Source organism: Oncorhynchus keta, chromosome 14, assembly GCF_023373465.1.
Source record: "Oncorhynchus keta strain PuntledgeMale-10-30-2019 chromosome 14, Oket_V2, whole genome shotgun sequence".
Lineage (NCBI taxonomy): Eukaryota > Metazoa > Chordata > Actinopteri > Salmoniformes > Salmonidae > Oncorhynchus > Oncorhynchus keta.
Genome location: NC_068434.1, coordinates 68,102,712 through 68,118,243, shown reverse-complemented (window position 1 = coordinate 68,118,243; position 15,532 = coordinate 68,102,712). Strand labels below are relative to the sequence as shown.

General features: G+C 44.7%; 1 long non-coding RNA gene across 3 annotated transcripts; it reads left to right on the top strand.

Annotated features, from left to right (window-relative positions):
* The first annotated feature begins 1,116 nt into the window (after positions 1-1,116).
* Positions 1,117-14,247, top strand: LOC118393857 (uncharacterized). Of its 3 annotated transcripts, XR_004827635.2 has the most exons (11): positions 1,117-1,281; positions 2,482-2,643; positions 2,731-2,898; positions 3,096-3,259; positions 7,006-7,164; positions 7,505-7,567; positions 7,663-7,754; positions 7,853-7,929; positions 8,072-8,140; positions 11,815-12,047; positions 12,578-14,247. It is a non-coding gene; the product is annotated as an uncharacterized LOC118393857 (long non-coding RNA). The 3 variants fall into 3 exon arrangements; XR_004827634.2 differs by lacking the exon at positions 11,815-12,047 and having other exon boundaries at positions 7,704-7,754; positions 12,578-14,246; XR_004827633.2 differs by lacking the exon at positions 11,815-12,047 and having other exon boundaries at positions 12,578-14,246.
* The last annotated feature ends 1,285 nt before the right edge of the window (positions 14,248-15,532 follow it).

The following is a 15,532-nucleotide window of genomic DNA, read 5'->3' as shown; positions in this document are numbered from 1 at the left end:
TAATTTTATACAAATCATTTTTAATTAAAAAAATGTACCCCCTTTTTCTCCCCAATTTTTATCTTGTCTCATCGCTGCAACTCCCCAACGGGCTCGGGAGGTGAAGGTCGAGTCATGCGTCTTCCGAAACATGACCCGCCAAACCGCGCTTCCTAACACCCGCCTGCTTAACCCGGAAGCGAGCTGCACCAATGTGTCTGTAGAAACTTAGAGCTATTTATCACTTGTCAGAAATGTCCAGATCAACTAGCCCATGCCAGCTAACATTTTTTTTTCTTTTTTTTTTGCCGATATGTATTGTTGTAATTCTTTTAATTTTTAAAAATGTTAGAATTGCAAGAAAATATGCTTTGAAACTGCAAAATGCAAAATTTACACCCCATTACGAAATGTGTAGAATTGAATGAAATAAGCTTTGTCACACCCTGATCTGTTACACCTGTCGTCGTTATTCCACCCCCTCCAGGTGTCGCTTGTTTTCCCCAGTGTATTTATCCCTGTGTTTCCTGTCTCTCTGGGCCAGTGTATTTATCCCTGTGTTTCTTGTCTCTCTGTGCCAGTTTGTCTTGTATGTCCAAGCCTACCAGCGGTTTTCCCAGTTTCCTGCTTGGCCTTTTTCACCTTTTGCTAGTCCTCCCGGTTCTGACCCTTGCTTGTTTTCTGGACTCCATGCCCGCCTGCTTGACCATTCTGCCTGCCCTGACCTCGAGCTTGCCTGCCCTTCGGGAAACATCCTGAACACTGAACTGGTTTTGCCTGTCCACGACCATTCTCTTGCCTAAACCCTTTGGATTTATTAAACATCCTAAACTCCAACCATCTGCCTCCTGTTTCTGCATCTGGGTCTCGCCTTTACACCTGCAAAGTTCTCTCCACCAACAAGAGGGGTGTGAATCGTTTGTCATGAACAGTGCTTGGGCCCATAGAAATAGACGTTGCGCATGCGCAGGTGGGGAGTGGGATGTTCCCCAATGCTGGAAGGGGGGGCCCCCCGAGTGAGAATTTTTGGGAACCCCTGTGCTAAATGACTCAAATGTAAATGTAGCTTAACCTCAGAATATTGCCTGTAAACGTGTGGTCGGTTGGTTGACTGTGGTTGTTTCTGTGTTCCAGCTGCAGGAGCAGGCTGATGCCAGCCAGGCATTGCGGGCAGAGCTGTCCCAGGAGCAGGCCAGGCAGCAGTAGCTGCAGAAGAGGAACCAGGGGGCCAGGGAGAGAGAGGGTCGACTGGAGTCAGAGAGAAACCAGCTCAGAACCAGCATGGAAGCAGCTCACAGCCAGGTAGAGTCAAACACTATAATTAATCAATAAGGCACCTCAGGGGTTTGTGGAATATGGCCAATATACCACGGCTAAGGGCTGTTCTTATGCACGTCGCAGCGCAGAATGCCTGGATACAGCCCTTAGCCGTGGTATATTGGCCATAAACCACAAAGCCCAGAGGTGCCTCATTGCTATTATAAACTGGTTACCAATGTAATTAAATGTTTTGCTATACCCGTGGTATACGGTCTGATATACCACTGCTGTCAGACAATCTCCATTCAGGCTTGAACCAACCAGTTTACAATGTATATAAAACTAGCACTCAACTAGACATGTGCAGTCAACAACTCAGCACTCAACCAGGTGCTTTCACACACATACTAATGTATCTAAAAACTAGCGCTCAACTACAAATATGCAGTCAATAAATTCACACACATTGCAAATGCATGTCACACTCACACAACCAACAAATGTTAATTATACTGTAGTGTTTGTCTGTTGATTTATGACTAAAGGCAATATTCCAACAAAAATAATGTAGTGTCAGTGAACGTCATGAATTTAACCTGTGCTTGCTGACAGTTAAAAGTTTCAAGAGGCATTTTTTGGCTTTGCATGTTGTTTTTCCATTCGTCAGGAGTGTGTCTTCTCCTCACATAGTGTCTGACTAAAGCCTGGCTACACATCTACAAACCACTCAGATTCCCCCTCCAGCCATGCTCGCAAATTGAATTAGTTTCCGTCTCTGAATTTGTGTTTCAAAAATAGTAATTATTTTTTAACCCCAGAGGAAGCAAGAGAAACGAGTCAGATCTGCACACGTCATGAATTTTGTGAAATAATAGTTTTCCACCAGCCAAAGGGATACAAGCCTGAAGCGCGGCAATTTACCAACTGTTCAGCTGCTAGGAAATTAAATTGAAGCACATAATTCATATCTTTAGAAAGTTAAATCAATCTGATCAAAAAGTTTCCCACTCAATTACGGCCTGAAATGAATCTCCTTAATCCCAATTTTAAATCTGTCATGCATATAAGTGCAGATCTCTCATCTATCTGCCCATCCATGTGACTTAATCCTGGAACAGAGAGCTAAAATGGCGCTGCGATTGTCAGATTTAGTCCCATCTATCTTTGAGCCTGATATACACACAGTGACACACACACCTGATGGGAGCTCTGATAGGGGTGTGTCTGCTGTCTGTCCTACAGCTGAGGGAGCGGGAGAGGACTGTGGGGTGCCTGCAGGAGCGTGTGGTAGAGCTGCAGAGCACCACCCAGAGGCTGCAGGAGGAACAGACAGCCTGCCAGGCTCAGCTGCAGCAGTGAAGGAGGGAGCTGGAGAGCAGGGAGGGCCAGAGACACAGCCAAGAGGTCAGAGGTCACAATCACATACTGTCCATATTTTGAGTGTATTTTGTGTGTAGTTTGGGGCCCATGTTCCGTGTGTATTTTCTCCAGATGAGCGTCTTTCAGGAGACAGTGTGCAGGCTGAGGGAGTGTGTAGAGGAGGCCCAGGCCAGCAGCAGGCAGGGGACCAGGGACACAGCAGCAGCACAACACAGCCTCAGAGAGCTGAGACTGGAGCTGGCCTCCACCCAGGCTTCCCATAGAGAGAGCATGGAGCTGGTGGGTGCCCTGCTTACACACTGGTACTCTGTCAGGCATGTATTGAAAATACTGACGTTAAAACAATGACATTAACTCTCAACTTGTTTTAGGTTAATGACTGTGGAGGAAATAATGTGTAGTGGGACTAACAATGTATATTTTGTGTGGATGTTTGTTTTGTGGTGTGCGGCTGTGCGTGTGGTGGTACTGTTCAGCTGGCTGAGCAGAGTGGTGAGGCTGCAGGTCTACGTAGTGAACTGTCCCGCCTGCAGCAGAGGAGCTCCCAGCTGTCAGAGGAGAGAGGGGGCCAGGAGGAGAGGACCAGGCAGCTGGCTGCAGAGCTCCACAGACTACGCACTGCCAGCAGACACTGGACGAGGTGAGAGAGAAGGATCCACACATCAACATTTCCATTCATCCTCATGGCAATTAACCAATAACCATTCATTTCATTGTCAATAACCACTGATCTGGTTCTAGATCTGACACTGCCAACTGCCAACCATTAGGTCATGGACCAGATAGCCTCACATTAAATCCTAGACTGTTACAGCCTGTAGCCAACCACTTACACCATCACATGATTAGAAGTGTGATGGCTCAATCTTTCAACCTTATGTGTTGTATAATAGCAAAGGGGGTTATCTAGTGTAATATATACCCAGGGCTGGAAATGAACACTATGCCTGGTCATTAGTGTGGAGCACACAGCCCCTCTGAAGTAGAGACTTAACCTCCACAGGTTGCGCTGTACACTAATTGACCACTACAGGAGAGAGCAGGTTCTGTTGTAGAGAAAAGAGGTGTGACTTGTAGCAGTGCCCTTTCTGTGTGTGCGGGGCTATATTCCTAAAGCTGATTGGATAATGAGAGCTCTCTCTCAGACCCCCATAGATTCTGCATGTACAACACACACACACACACAGTTGAAGTCGGAAGTTTACATACACCTTAGCCAAATACATTTAAACTCAGTTTTTCCCAATTCCTGACATTTAATCCAAGTACAAATTCCCTGTTTTAGGTCAGTTAGGATCACCACTTTATTTTAAGAATGTGAAATGTCAGAATAATAGTAGAGAATGACGTATTTCAGCTTTGATTTCTTTCATCACATTCCCAGTGGGAATTAGTATTTGGTAGCATTGCCTTTAAATTGTTTAACTTGGGTCAAACGTTTCGGGTAGCCTTCCACAAGCTTCCCACAATAAGTTGGGTGAATTTTTGCCCATTCCTCCTGACAGAGTTGGTGTAACTGAGTCAGGTTTGTAGACCTTGCTCGTACACACTTTTTCTGTTCTGTAAGATTGAGGTCAGGGCTTTGTGATGGCCACTCCAATACCTTGACTTTGTTGTCCTTAAGCCATTTTGCCACAACTTTGGAAGTATGCTTGGGGTCATTTGGAAGACCCAAGCTTTAACTTCTTGACTGATGTCTTTAGCAGTTGCTTCAATATACCCACATCATTTTCCTTCCTCAAGATGCCATCTATTTTGTGAAGTCCACCAGTCCGTCCTGCAGCAAAGCACCCCCACAACATGATGCTGCCACCCCCGTGCTTCACGGTTGGGATGGTGTTCTTCGGCTTGCAAGAATCCCCCTTTGTCCTCCAAACATAACGATGGTCATTATGGCCAAACAGTTCTATTTTTGTTTCATCAGACCAGAGGACATTTCTCCAAAAAGTATGATCTTTGTCCCCATGTGCAGTTGCAGAACGTAGTCTGTTTTTTTAATGGCGGTTTTGGAGCAGCTTTCTTCCTCCTTTTCTTCCTTGCTGAGCAGCCTTTCAGTTTATGTTGATATAGGACTCGTTTTACTGTGGATATAGATACTTTTGTACCTGTTTCCTCCAGCATCTTCACAAGGCCCTTTGCTGTTGTTCTGGGATTGATTTGCACTTTTCGCACCAAAGTACGTTCATCTTCATGAGACAGAACGCGTACTATTGATTTGTATGACGGCTGCGTGGTCCCATGGTGTTTATAGTTGCGTACTATTGTTTGTACAGATGAACGTGGTACCTTCAGGAGTTTGGAAATTGCTCCCAAGGATGAACCAGGGGTCTAAAATAGAGAAATCTGAGGTCTTTGCTGATTTATTTTGATTTTTCCCATGATGTCAAGCAAAGAGGCACTGAGTTTGAAGGTAGGCCTTGAAATACATCCACAGGTACACCTCCAATTGACTCAAATTATGTCAAGCCTATCAGAAGCCTTTTATTTCATTTTTTATTTTACCTTTATTTAACCAGGCAAGTCAGTTAAGAACAAATTCTTATTTTCAATGACGGCCTAGTGGGTTAACTGCCTGTTCAGGGGCAGAACGACAGATTTGTACCTTGTCAGCTCGGGGATTTGAACTTGTAACCTTCTAGTTACTAGTCCAACGCTCTAACCACTAGGCTACCCTGCCGCCCCTATCAGAAGCCTCTAAAGCCATGTCATGATTTTCTGGAATTTTCCAAGCTGTTGAAAGGCAGTCAACTTCGTGTATGTAAACTTCTGACCCACTGGAATTGTGATCTAGTGAATTATTATTGAAATAATCTGTAAACAATTGTTGGAAAAATGACTTGTCATGCACAAAGTAGATGTCCTAACCGACTTGCCAGAACTATAGTTTGTTTACAAGAAATTTGTGGAGTGACTCCAACCTAAGTGTATGTAAACTTCTGATTTCAACTGTACATACAGAAAGAGTTTGCAAAGACGCAAATATTTAAACACACAGTTTTGCTTAGAGGAACTGCCTCACATAATAGTCAGTTTAACAGTTTAACTGAGATACTCATACAGTGCAGAAATGTAGTAACAGGTTTTCAAGTGAAAATGTCTGAGGCGTTATGGTTCAAATAGTCTAAGCATTGTGTTTGTATTGTGACAAATCCAAAGCACTTTGTTTGTGTACACAGGCACATAAGAGCTGTGTGTGCTTGCTCTGCAGTGCCAAACCTCTACAATGTGTTTGTATGTGTGTTTAGCCGAGGGCACATCTCTGTGGCTCATCGCTGTGGTCTCACGTCATCCTCCTTAAGTGCTGTCAATGTTGCATGGTAACAGCGGCGCTCTGCCCTCTTAATTGGTTTAGGAAGAGCATCCTTGTCATTTTGCGGTCAGCAAACTCCGCCAGAGAAAATGAAGTGTGAGTTGCACCCTCCCCACACAACCCATCCCACAAAATGATTATGTGCAGCTGTGTGTGTGTGTGTTTGTCAGTTTTTACTTTCCACTTTTAGAAATAATTGCTGGTTGCTCGATGGGATCAGAGGAAGGGTATAATGATTGTCTCTGGCTGTGTGGTATGGCTGGGTTCTGGGGAGGGCTCGGGGAGAGCAACTCATTTCACACACCTAAATGTGAGTGTGTGTGTGAATGTGTTAACATTAGTGTGTTTGTACAGCATGTAACCTGTTTGTGGTGTATGTGCTTGATGTGTATCTACATACTCTACGCGTGCACGGATTAGCAGGTGAACGCAGCAAGAGGATGACCAGACTGTGGTTGCGATACTGTCACACAGGGGTTAGGGGGAATACAGAGCTGCAGTACTGCAGTTTGGAGCCTCCAGTCCCCACACACACACCACTTTATTTGCCTTTGCTTCTTTCATTACATGTATTGCCTCTCCTCTGCATTGCGTGTTCCCTGGGCTTGTGGAAAGGTCATTGTAGTGGGGATGTGAACACTGCACGGCCTCAGTGTGTCCCAGCCAAGCAGGCAGAGTATAGAGCGGGGGATGAGGCTAGGGAGGACTGGTTACTGCTGTCCTTCACATTGTTCCTATAAAGAAAAACGTGTATTTTTATGGTGACCAGTTCTTTGATGTAGTGGCTCAACATGTACATGCATGTTAGCCTACGCAAGCACTGTTCAGAGTGATTTAGAGTCAGATGAATGTGACTATGACAGGACAATGTTACTAGAAGGAGATGTTTATGGAGGAGTTCACTACAATGTAATGAACTATCGTTTCCCAGTTTCCTACCTGGGCAGGGTTATAGGAAACCCCCATGAATATGTTGCTGTTCACCATTAATTTAAAAGGTTCATCAGTTTTCAGAAATGAGAACAAAAATGATATTAGGAAATGCCAATGACAGGTATCATCCCTCTCCCACCTAGACTCGGTCCTGTGAGGGCAGGCTGGCGGAGCTGAGTGCCCAGCTGGGGAGGTCTCGGTGCTGGGGCCGGGAGAAGCTGGTAGCCCTGGAGAAGGAGGTGGTGCTGATTAAGGTGGAGATGGCTTCTCTCAGGGAGAACTAGCATGCCAAGGTGGCCCAGGTCAGACACACACTTACACAATGGGTTCTGGGGACATTCTGGTAGGGTTTATGACTAAGGATAGGAGGTTTTGCTGACCATGTGACCTGATCAGGAAAAACTCTGGGCCGTTATAATACCCGGAAGCCTTACTGCCTAACTGTGTAACTAGGCCCAAAGTTTTCCTGATCAATTGATGTGCTCATGAAAACCTCTTGGCTCTAGTTATGACACATATCCTCACACTTTGCACTGGCACAGAAAGGCCAAACAGCATAGTTAGTAATCCCCTCTCAATGGAAAATGAGCTGTATAGCCATTAGGATGTGCAGCAGGGGTTTGTTCATGTGTCTCTGTTCAGGTGGAGGCCTTACACTCACAGCACGATTCCATGGAGCACAAGTACAGCACAGCAGCTAATGAGGTAGTGAACCCTTAAAACCTCCAGATATGTCAGATAGACACTGTTAGAGTTGTAGACTCTCATTACCTCCCTCCCCCCATCTCGTGTTGCACCAGTCTCTGGGTAATGCTCGTTCAGACAGTTCTCTTCTACACAGGGAGAGTGAGCTGGTGATAACCACCGTCAACCAGTGGGTGAAGGAGCAGAAGTAAGAGCATACCTAACTCCACACACACACTGATGCCCAGTCACATTCTACTCTACATTCACTATGCAGCATTAACCCGGTCTTAACCCTGTCGACAGGCAAGGGTCTGCAGGAGGAGATGAAGAGGCTGAAGGCTGAGCTGGAAGAGAGCAGGATTGAAGCCGAGAGGTTCAGAGTACGTACCATACACAGTTACACACACTGGATAACGCTGTTAGACCTCCACACATTTACAACCCTGATATACTATAAAAAACAACACCAATTGAAGAGCATTGTTCCTTTCTATTGAGTAATGTCACTTGTTTTTGTATCAGGCCTCAAGTCAGTGTGAGCGGCCAGCGCAGTGCCCTGACCAGACCTCCCATCCAGCTGCTCCACACAGAGTGAGTACTGTACTACTGGCACTGACCTGAGACACTGGATCTGTGGGCTTGGCTCTAGTCCATCCCCTGGCAACTTCCCAGTTCTCCAGGAACAAGCTGCAGCAGGTCCATACGAGGCAAATGACTACATGTCCTCTAACTCTTCACTAGTTTCTTTGCTGGGGCTCTAGAGACAGAATCAGTGACAAAGCAGTGACTTCCCGGACTGAGTGAATTCCTTTCTGTGTGTTTCCAGAGTAGAGCTGAGACATGGGTCAATAGCAACAATCACCAACACATCTCGGACAGTATTGGTTAAGAGCGGGAGCCCGTCTAACTCATAAGGGCTATTGGCAGCCATGTTGATTTCTGTTGTTCTGGGATTAGCATCTGTGTTTCTGGGGGCTAATGGTCCGTGTCGTCCGGCTGTGAAATCAGTGGCCTGAGAGCCTCTGAGAAGCCTGCAGATTGGTGTTTCAAATCCCCACCCCCCTCTAATGCAGCACAGCCTGTCTCAGCCACTCTCTCCATCTCCCAGAGTAGAACAGTTTCGCTGTTCCCGAGTTCTCCCTCCTCACCCTGGGTGACCCCCACTGCAGTCTCCCCACGCCTGGGCCCAGACGCCACCGGCCCTTCCTGCCCCACAGGACCACTGCAGCTTGTTAACACCGAAGATACATTTGTGCAGTCAGGCAGGAAATCCTAGAGGTGGCTATGGACGGTGGTAATCAAAGGCCAGGTGCTCTGACACTGAGGACTGGAAGAGGGCTTAGAGATGACCTCTAGTCTGGCCTCCTATCATGGCCGATCCGGACAGACAGAGCCATCCAAGGACACGGTCACCTCTCCTCTGGGCCAGACATGTCTTAGTCCTGTCTGTTTTCAGACACTCAGACAGACGTCACCCACACATTGCCATGGGACCGACTATATCTTTTTAAAATTGAACTTGCATTTTATATGTGATGCTGAGAAAAGGTGATTTATTGGTGAAATTGTGTTCCATATGGTTGTTTGACAGTTGAAGCCTTCTCATTTTGCGCTGCCTATACCTCCTCGCTTTAAAGTAAGCCAGTCCTGTGCTCACTGGCATTTCCCTGTAATGCGTTCCCGTCTGATTTCCTCCTAAATTGAAATGCGGTAAAGTTAGGACTGATTGGAGGGATTACTTTTGGTGAGTGTGAGATAGGAGGGAGAGAGAAAGAGACTAGACTGGTTGTGAACCCAATCAGAGCCCTGTGTTGACTGTGCTGATTAGAGGCTTGTAGTGTGTGGGATCCATTCTATCCCATCATTCCCTGTTTGCTCTGATAACGGAACCTCAACACTCATCATGTCCCTAACCTCATCCTCATGCTGTCACTTACAGCACACCACACTGATCTCTCTCAAACGTCTTATGCAAGGTGGGTAAATGTACCAAAAGACCCTTTAGAACTTTAAACCTGTTTTGAAAGAATAGTTGGCATGCTTTGGAAAAAATTCACTGGTTGGCTGAGTGTTAAAAAACATTTAAAAAGTTGCAATATGTAGTTGAGGAGCACTGAGGCATTGAGGATGGACATTACTCTGGAGAGAGTACCGTACCCTAATAAGTGTGTGCGTGCATTGTGCGTGTTGCCTTGCCTGATACCAATGGAGGGCAGATGCCAACTCAGCCCATAAAGGCCCACTGGATGACTGCGACTTCACTCAGCTAATGTTCCAGGACATCCAGGAAGCCTGTAGGGAGCTGGGAGAACACAGAGGAGCTCTAAAAGCAGCCAGAGAGAGTAAATACAAATAAATAGATAAATAAGTGAATGGCATGAGAGGAGCAGAGGGAACAGTCGTCCATTCTCGTGTACGCACCGCGTTTGTTTATTTATGGTGTCTGAGGGCCTGAGCAGGGCTGGTGGGGGGAGGAGGAGGGTGCTGGGGGAGGACACTGGGCCTCTCCTTCCTTACGCATGCCTGGCTCTGCTCCCCAGCTTTCATTAAGTGTCATTAGCAGGGCTTTCAGCGCTAGAGCCAAGCTGAGACCTGACATCCACTCCATAGATATGTGTGCATATGGATGGACTGCTGATCCTTCTTATCCGCCACTGAGGAGGGAGAATTAGGCCAGGGAGAGGAGAGGAGAGGGGGATGCAGCCATATCTGACTTTAATGGCCAGAATATAGCTATTACTTAAATGGAGGACAGTATTCATGCCTGATTGGTTGTCATGAATATGCCATACGGGTCAGGTTATCCACATGTAAAGTGTTTGTACACTGGTGATTGTAAGGGCTATGTACACTGCAGTGTGTTGTAGATCAGGATGACTAGGATGCATATCGATACAGTTACATATCAGGATATTCTAGTTGACTGTACCTGCACCAAAACACCAGTTTATTTCCTTCATCTTTTTAATGTGGGAGCCAAGACAAATTCAGCACTTTTTATTTCCATGAATGATCTTCATTTTCTCATGACTCTTGTCACTGCAGCAGACATATGGTGAGCAATATGATTGGAACATCAAATCACAATAAAATCGCAAATACCGAATCACAACACATATAGAATCGCAGTATATATCGTAATCGGCACCTAAGTATCACAATAATATTGTGTTGTGAGATGCCGGGCCATTCCCAGCCCTAATGGCCAGTAGCAGAAATAAAGGCATGCAGCTGATGTGAGATGTGCATTTCCTTCTACGCAAGGTGTTCATTATCAATGTCCCTTTCCAGTTCACTTCCTGTTAGAAGGCCGGCTGATTGATGGCTTGTGCTGTTTATTTGGATATCAGCGAATGAAATATTCATGTCGTACGCTTTCCCAAGCAGAAGTTATCTAGATGCAGCGTAAATGGTACTTGGGATTAGATTTTCACAGCAGATTGCAGTTATTACAGGAGAAAAAGGTGAAAAGAGACTGTGTGAGCAGTCGTTTTCCTGGGAGGCAATCTATTTCTCTTCCACTCAGAGCACCGGAGCGCTGGACCAGGCTCTTAATGCACGGGAGAGAAAGTGCTTTGGTCTGCAACCTTTCACACCTTCACCTCCCCTTCATGTGATTGAATAGTTAATAACTTTGACTTTCCTTTGAAAGCCTGTGACGTGGCTCCTACTGAACAGCCTGTTGTCTGGCTGACACACCTGCCTATTGCTCTGTCTGTCTGTCTGACTGACTGCCTGCCTACATGTCTACTTGGCCCAGATGCCAGATTGTCTGATAGCCCACCTCTCTCTTCTACAAGCCCTCTCACTTTCAAGCCTGTCCCTCGCATGAATTACCACCTAGCTTATCTGTCTTTCTTAAAGGAGCCTGTACATTATCAGAATTTTGATGGAAAGGGGTTTGGATTGCTTACTCTTCCTTCCTCCCTAAAGACACACACACACAGGGAGCTCATTAGCGCACCCCGTGCTCACAGCTCCAGCAGAATGTAACCTTGCCTAATTGTGCGCCATGCTCATTTGTTCTCCCTGCATGATGTGGCGATTGCTTATTTATTCTCCTCAGGGCTCCTCTCTCACATTAAAATTATTGACTTATTTCATTCACTGCACATTTGCCAAGCTTTATTTGATAAGCTCATTTCCCTTGGTGCCCAAAATCCCCCCTGTTCCCATGTTTTAAAAGTTCTAATGTTCCCAATGCAGATTATTATTCATACTTGTGATTGTTTCTTCGTCTAATTATCTGTGTTGGAATAATTTAGCATCTGTGAGCCTGTTTATCCCGGAGGACTGAAACGGCACAAAAGGGCACACATTAACGATGCGACTGGAATATCTGAGGAGCCAGTTGTGTACACAAAGCTGGCAGACGCGGTCAACAAGAAGCTTAACAGGGATTGGGACATCGTGGAAGGTTTACCAAAATAAGCAGACTGAATTTGCATTTGGTTAGAGGGCTGTTGACGAACAGAGCCATCAACATTTGGTCCATCAGGTAATGAGACAGGCTCTGTTTTGATGTGAATATATGCAGCGAGATGGAGCTAAACTATTTGTAGTCAATAGAGGTCATGGTTAAGGTGGGTAGTGCAGATCCATTCCACTCTGACCCATTGACCACCATCAGCCCTCTCCTCCCCTACAGTGGGGAGACCCTCCCTGCCCCACACCAAGAGGGGAGTTCTAGAGAGACTCAGCAGTTTAGAGAACAGAGCCAGTATCAGAGCAGAGACAAGCTAGCAGCAGGAGACCTGTTCAGTAGTGTACCAACTCACCAACAGAGGACACAGTGGGATAGTATTAGGTAGGGGAATGATTGGCATTATTTCTGCAGTGGGAGGTGAATGATACCTCATGAGTCATTTATTAACAGTAATTATATGGATAATATTCATGATGACAAATATGCAAACTTAAGGTCCATGGTGATGCCAACATACCAATAGTAACACTGAGCTCTGAGGCTGACTATTGAAGGTAACTTATTTGAATAATCTGTTTCTGTCTGCCTCTGCTCTGTCTCAGATCTGCTCTGACTGCGACAGGAGCCTTGAGTGGCCAGAGAGACAACCTGTGGAGGAGGAGCTCTGGCTGTCAACCTGCATCTGCGCTAGCCCCAGACTCAGCCTGTGTCTGCCTGGCAGGGAGGGGGGCCATGTTTGCTGCTGAGGTGGCCCTTAGGACCCTGGAGCGCAGACCCCTGCCATGTGGCCACCACCGCTGGAGCAGACCCGCTCTCTCAGCTGGGACAGGCCATGCCCTACACATCTCAGGGAGGGACACTGGTGGGGGCTATTATGAACCAGTGAGAAGGGAAGTACAGGTAGTTATGACTCAATAGAATACAGCACACAAATATTTATGATTTTGTAGCTTGATAGATATTAATAAATGATTGTATTATATTTAAGATTATTTAATGACAATACTAAACTTGAATAATTTAATTTCTTTGGTATTTTCAGTATATATTTTTTCAAAATCAAATCTTTGTGGCACAATATTGTAATCTCTTACCATTACTCCTTCAGACCAGTTCTACATTATGATTGTCTACTTATTCACAACAGGTTCTGTTGAACACAGATTCTGTGTTGTGAATCAGTAGACAATTACAATCTTACCTCTACAGTATCTGGGTCCTTCCACCAGTTCGGTGCCTTTTTAGAAGTGTAACTTGTGATTTCACAAAATGTTGACATTCTGTCCTAAAGAGCACATGTTCAACTTCATAAAAAACACGTTGCCATTCCAATAGGTTACATTTTTAAAAATACTATAGTTAGTGCCTATTAAGTGCCAAATAAAGTATCAGGGTTGACGGTATCAGGGTTGACGGTATCAGGGTTGACGGTATCAGGGTTGACGGTCATTTTTAAATCAGCCATAAATCCTCTCGTGACAGGGGGAATGGAAGCTTGTTCGTTTTCTATCACAAAACAGAAAATGGCCCAACAAGTTTTTACACTATGATTTGACTATTTGATGTTCAATGTTTCTTTTGAAAAATACATTTTAAATTAATAGTTTCACCATATTAAAACTAGAGGGTTGACCTTAAAATGAGGGACAGATGTGAATGAATCACTAATCAAATGAAATAAATATAATCTTCAGAACTGACGTAAAATAACTAGGTATGTACAATGGAGAAATGTTTGGATTACATGGGTTGAAGTCTTCCTAGAAGTGACACAGGGTTGGCAGAGGGACATGTCAAAATGATGAATTTAGCAAGCCTTTATTCATATTAAAAATCAGATTAATTGAATTCTCCATGCCGTCTATATTAAAGGGCACTTCATTGAGTAGAACGGGCTTTTAAAATTAATAATTTCTACTTAATATCAAAAGGCACTCTTCGTGGAACGACCCATCTGACAAATATTTGTATCTATCCATTCAGGGTTTTGATTTACATTTTTATAGAAACCTAGAAAGAATTAGAAAAAGTGTCCAGCCTTTTATTGTGGTTTGAGAAATAGTCCTGCTTATTTCTGAGGTTGTCAAATGATTGATTGATGTCTAGATCAAAGTACTAAAAATGTATTGGGGGGAGATTTCATGGTTTCAGTCACCTAGAGCAATACATCCTTGATTTCATGTAAATCCTAATGAATTGTGTAGGCAGAGAAGTCTTTGTGGCCAAATAAAAGTCTGGTAAAGGCAACTAAACCCATAACAAGTGTCCCTTTGTTCTAGCACTACTCTATTCATCATGGGTCGGCTGTGTGAATCCAGGCATTGCTGCAACTCTGAGTTCCATGCCCACCAGCTTTCAATAACTGGGGATGTCGGAGCTTGACAGTAGAAAGTATTTTCTTCTGACTAGAACAAAATAAGAGCCCTAAGCAATAGTAGATGAGCTGTTAGTAAGCACACAGTCCACTGGGAGAGAGACATGGCAGCATACTATACATAGTGCAGTGGTGAAGGCGAAACAAAAGCGAAATGTAATACTATTGTTTGCCGATATTAAAGATATCCAAACTATAGTGCCCCCCAATTACAGTAATAAACCATGACCATCATTGTAATGATCCACACCAGCATGCAGGGCGAACTTTAGAGGTGTGTTCACAGGGAAGGTTTGTGTCCTAAAGAGGCCCTAGTCACCCAATGGGATCGAGCAGTGGCTGTTGTTCACTGGCAGCCTGCTAGGATTAATCCCAGCCTTACAGGAAGACACCATCTTTTTCTGCCTTGGTCAGATCAATAGGCAACATTCTCTCCAGCACAGCAGTCAATACCCAACACTTAAGGTGTCTGTGGAAACTAAAGAATGCCAATAATTGTTATTAATGCCTAGGATTTCCCCAAGTACTGCATTTATAGGGTAATTCCAGTGTAACAGACATTCAACCAACATCACACACACAACACCAATGCCCTCCGGAGACGTAGTGTATACATTAAGAAACCTATACACAAATACAAAGATGGGGAAAAAATCTACAAAATGGAAGTGTATCCTTTTTTCAAATAAGTATTGTGTTTGTAACCTGATTTATAAATGGTATTGCTCTTTTGAGTCCGATACTCTAATGGTACTGAGTAGTGAGCTACTGCACCATGCTCTGGGTAAAACCTTGGCCCATTCAGGCCTTATGGAGAAATTGATCACTGAAATCCAATAATTTGTCCACGGTGCTAGTTTATTCAGTATGCCTGATATGCCTCTGGTATATTAATCAATACAGCCTGAGGTATGATATATAAGGCACAAGTGGGTGTGGTATATGGCCAATATACCATGGCTAAGAGATGTTCTTAGACACAATGCAATGCGGAGTGCCTGGATACAGCCCTGGGTGGTTCGAGCCCTGAATGCTGAGCGGTGGTATATCAGACCGTATACTACGGGAAGGACAAAACATTTATTTTTACTGCTCTAATTACATTGGTAACCAGTTTATAATAGCAATAAGGCACCTCGGGGGTTTGTAGTATATGGCCAATATACCATGGTAAAAGGCTGTA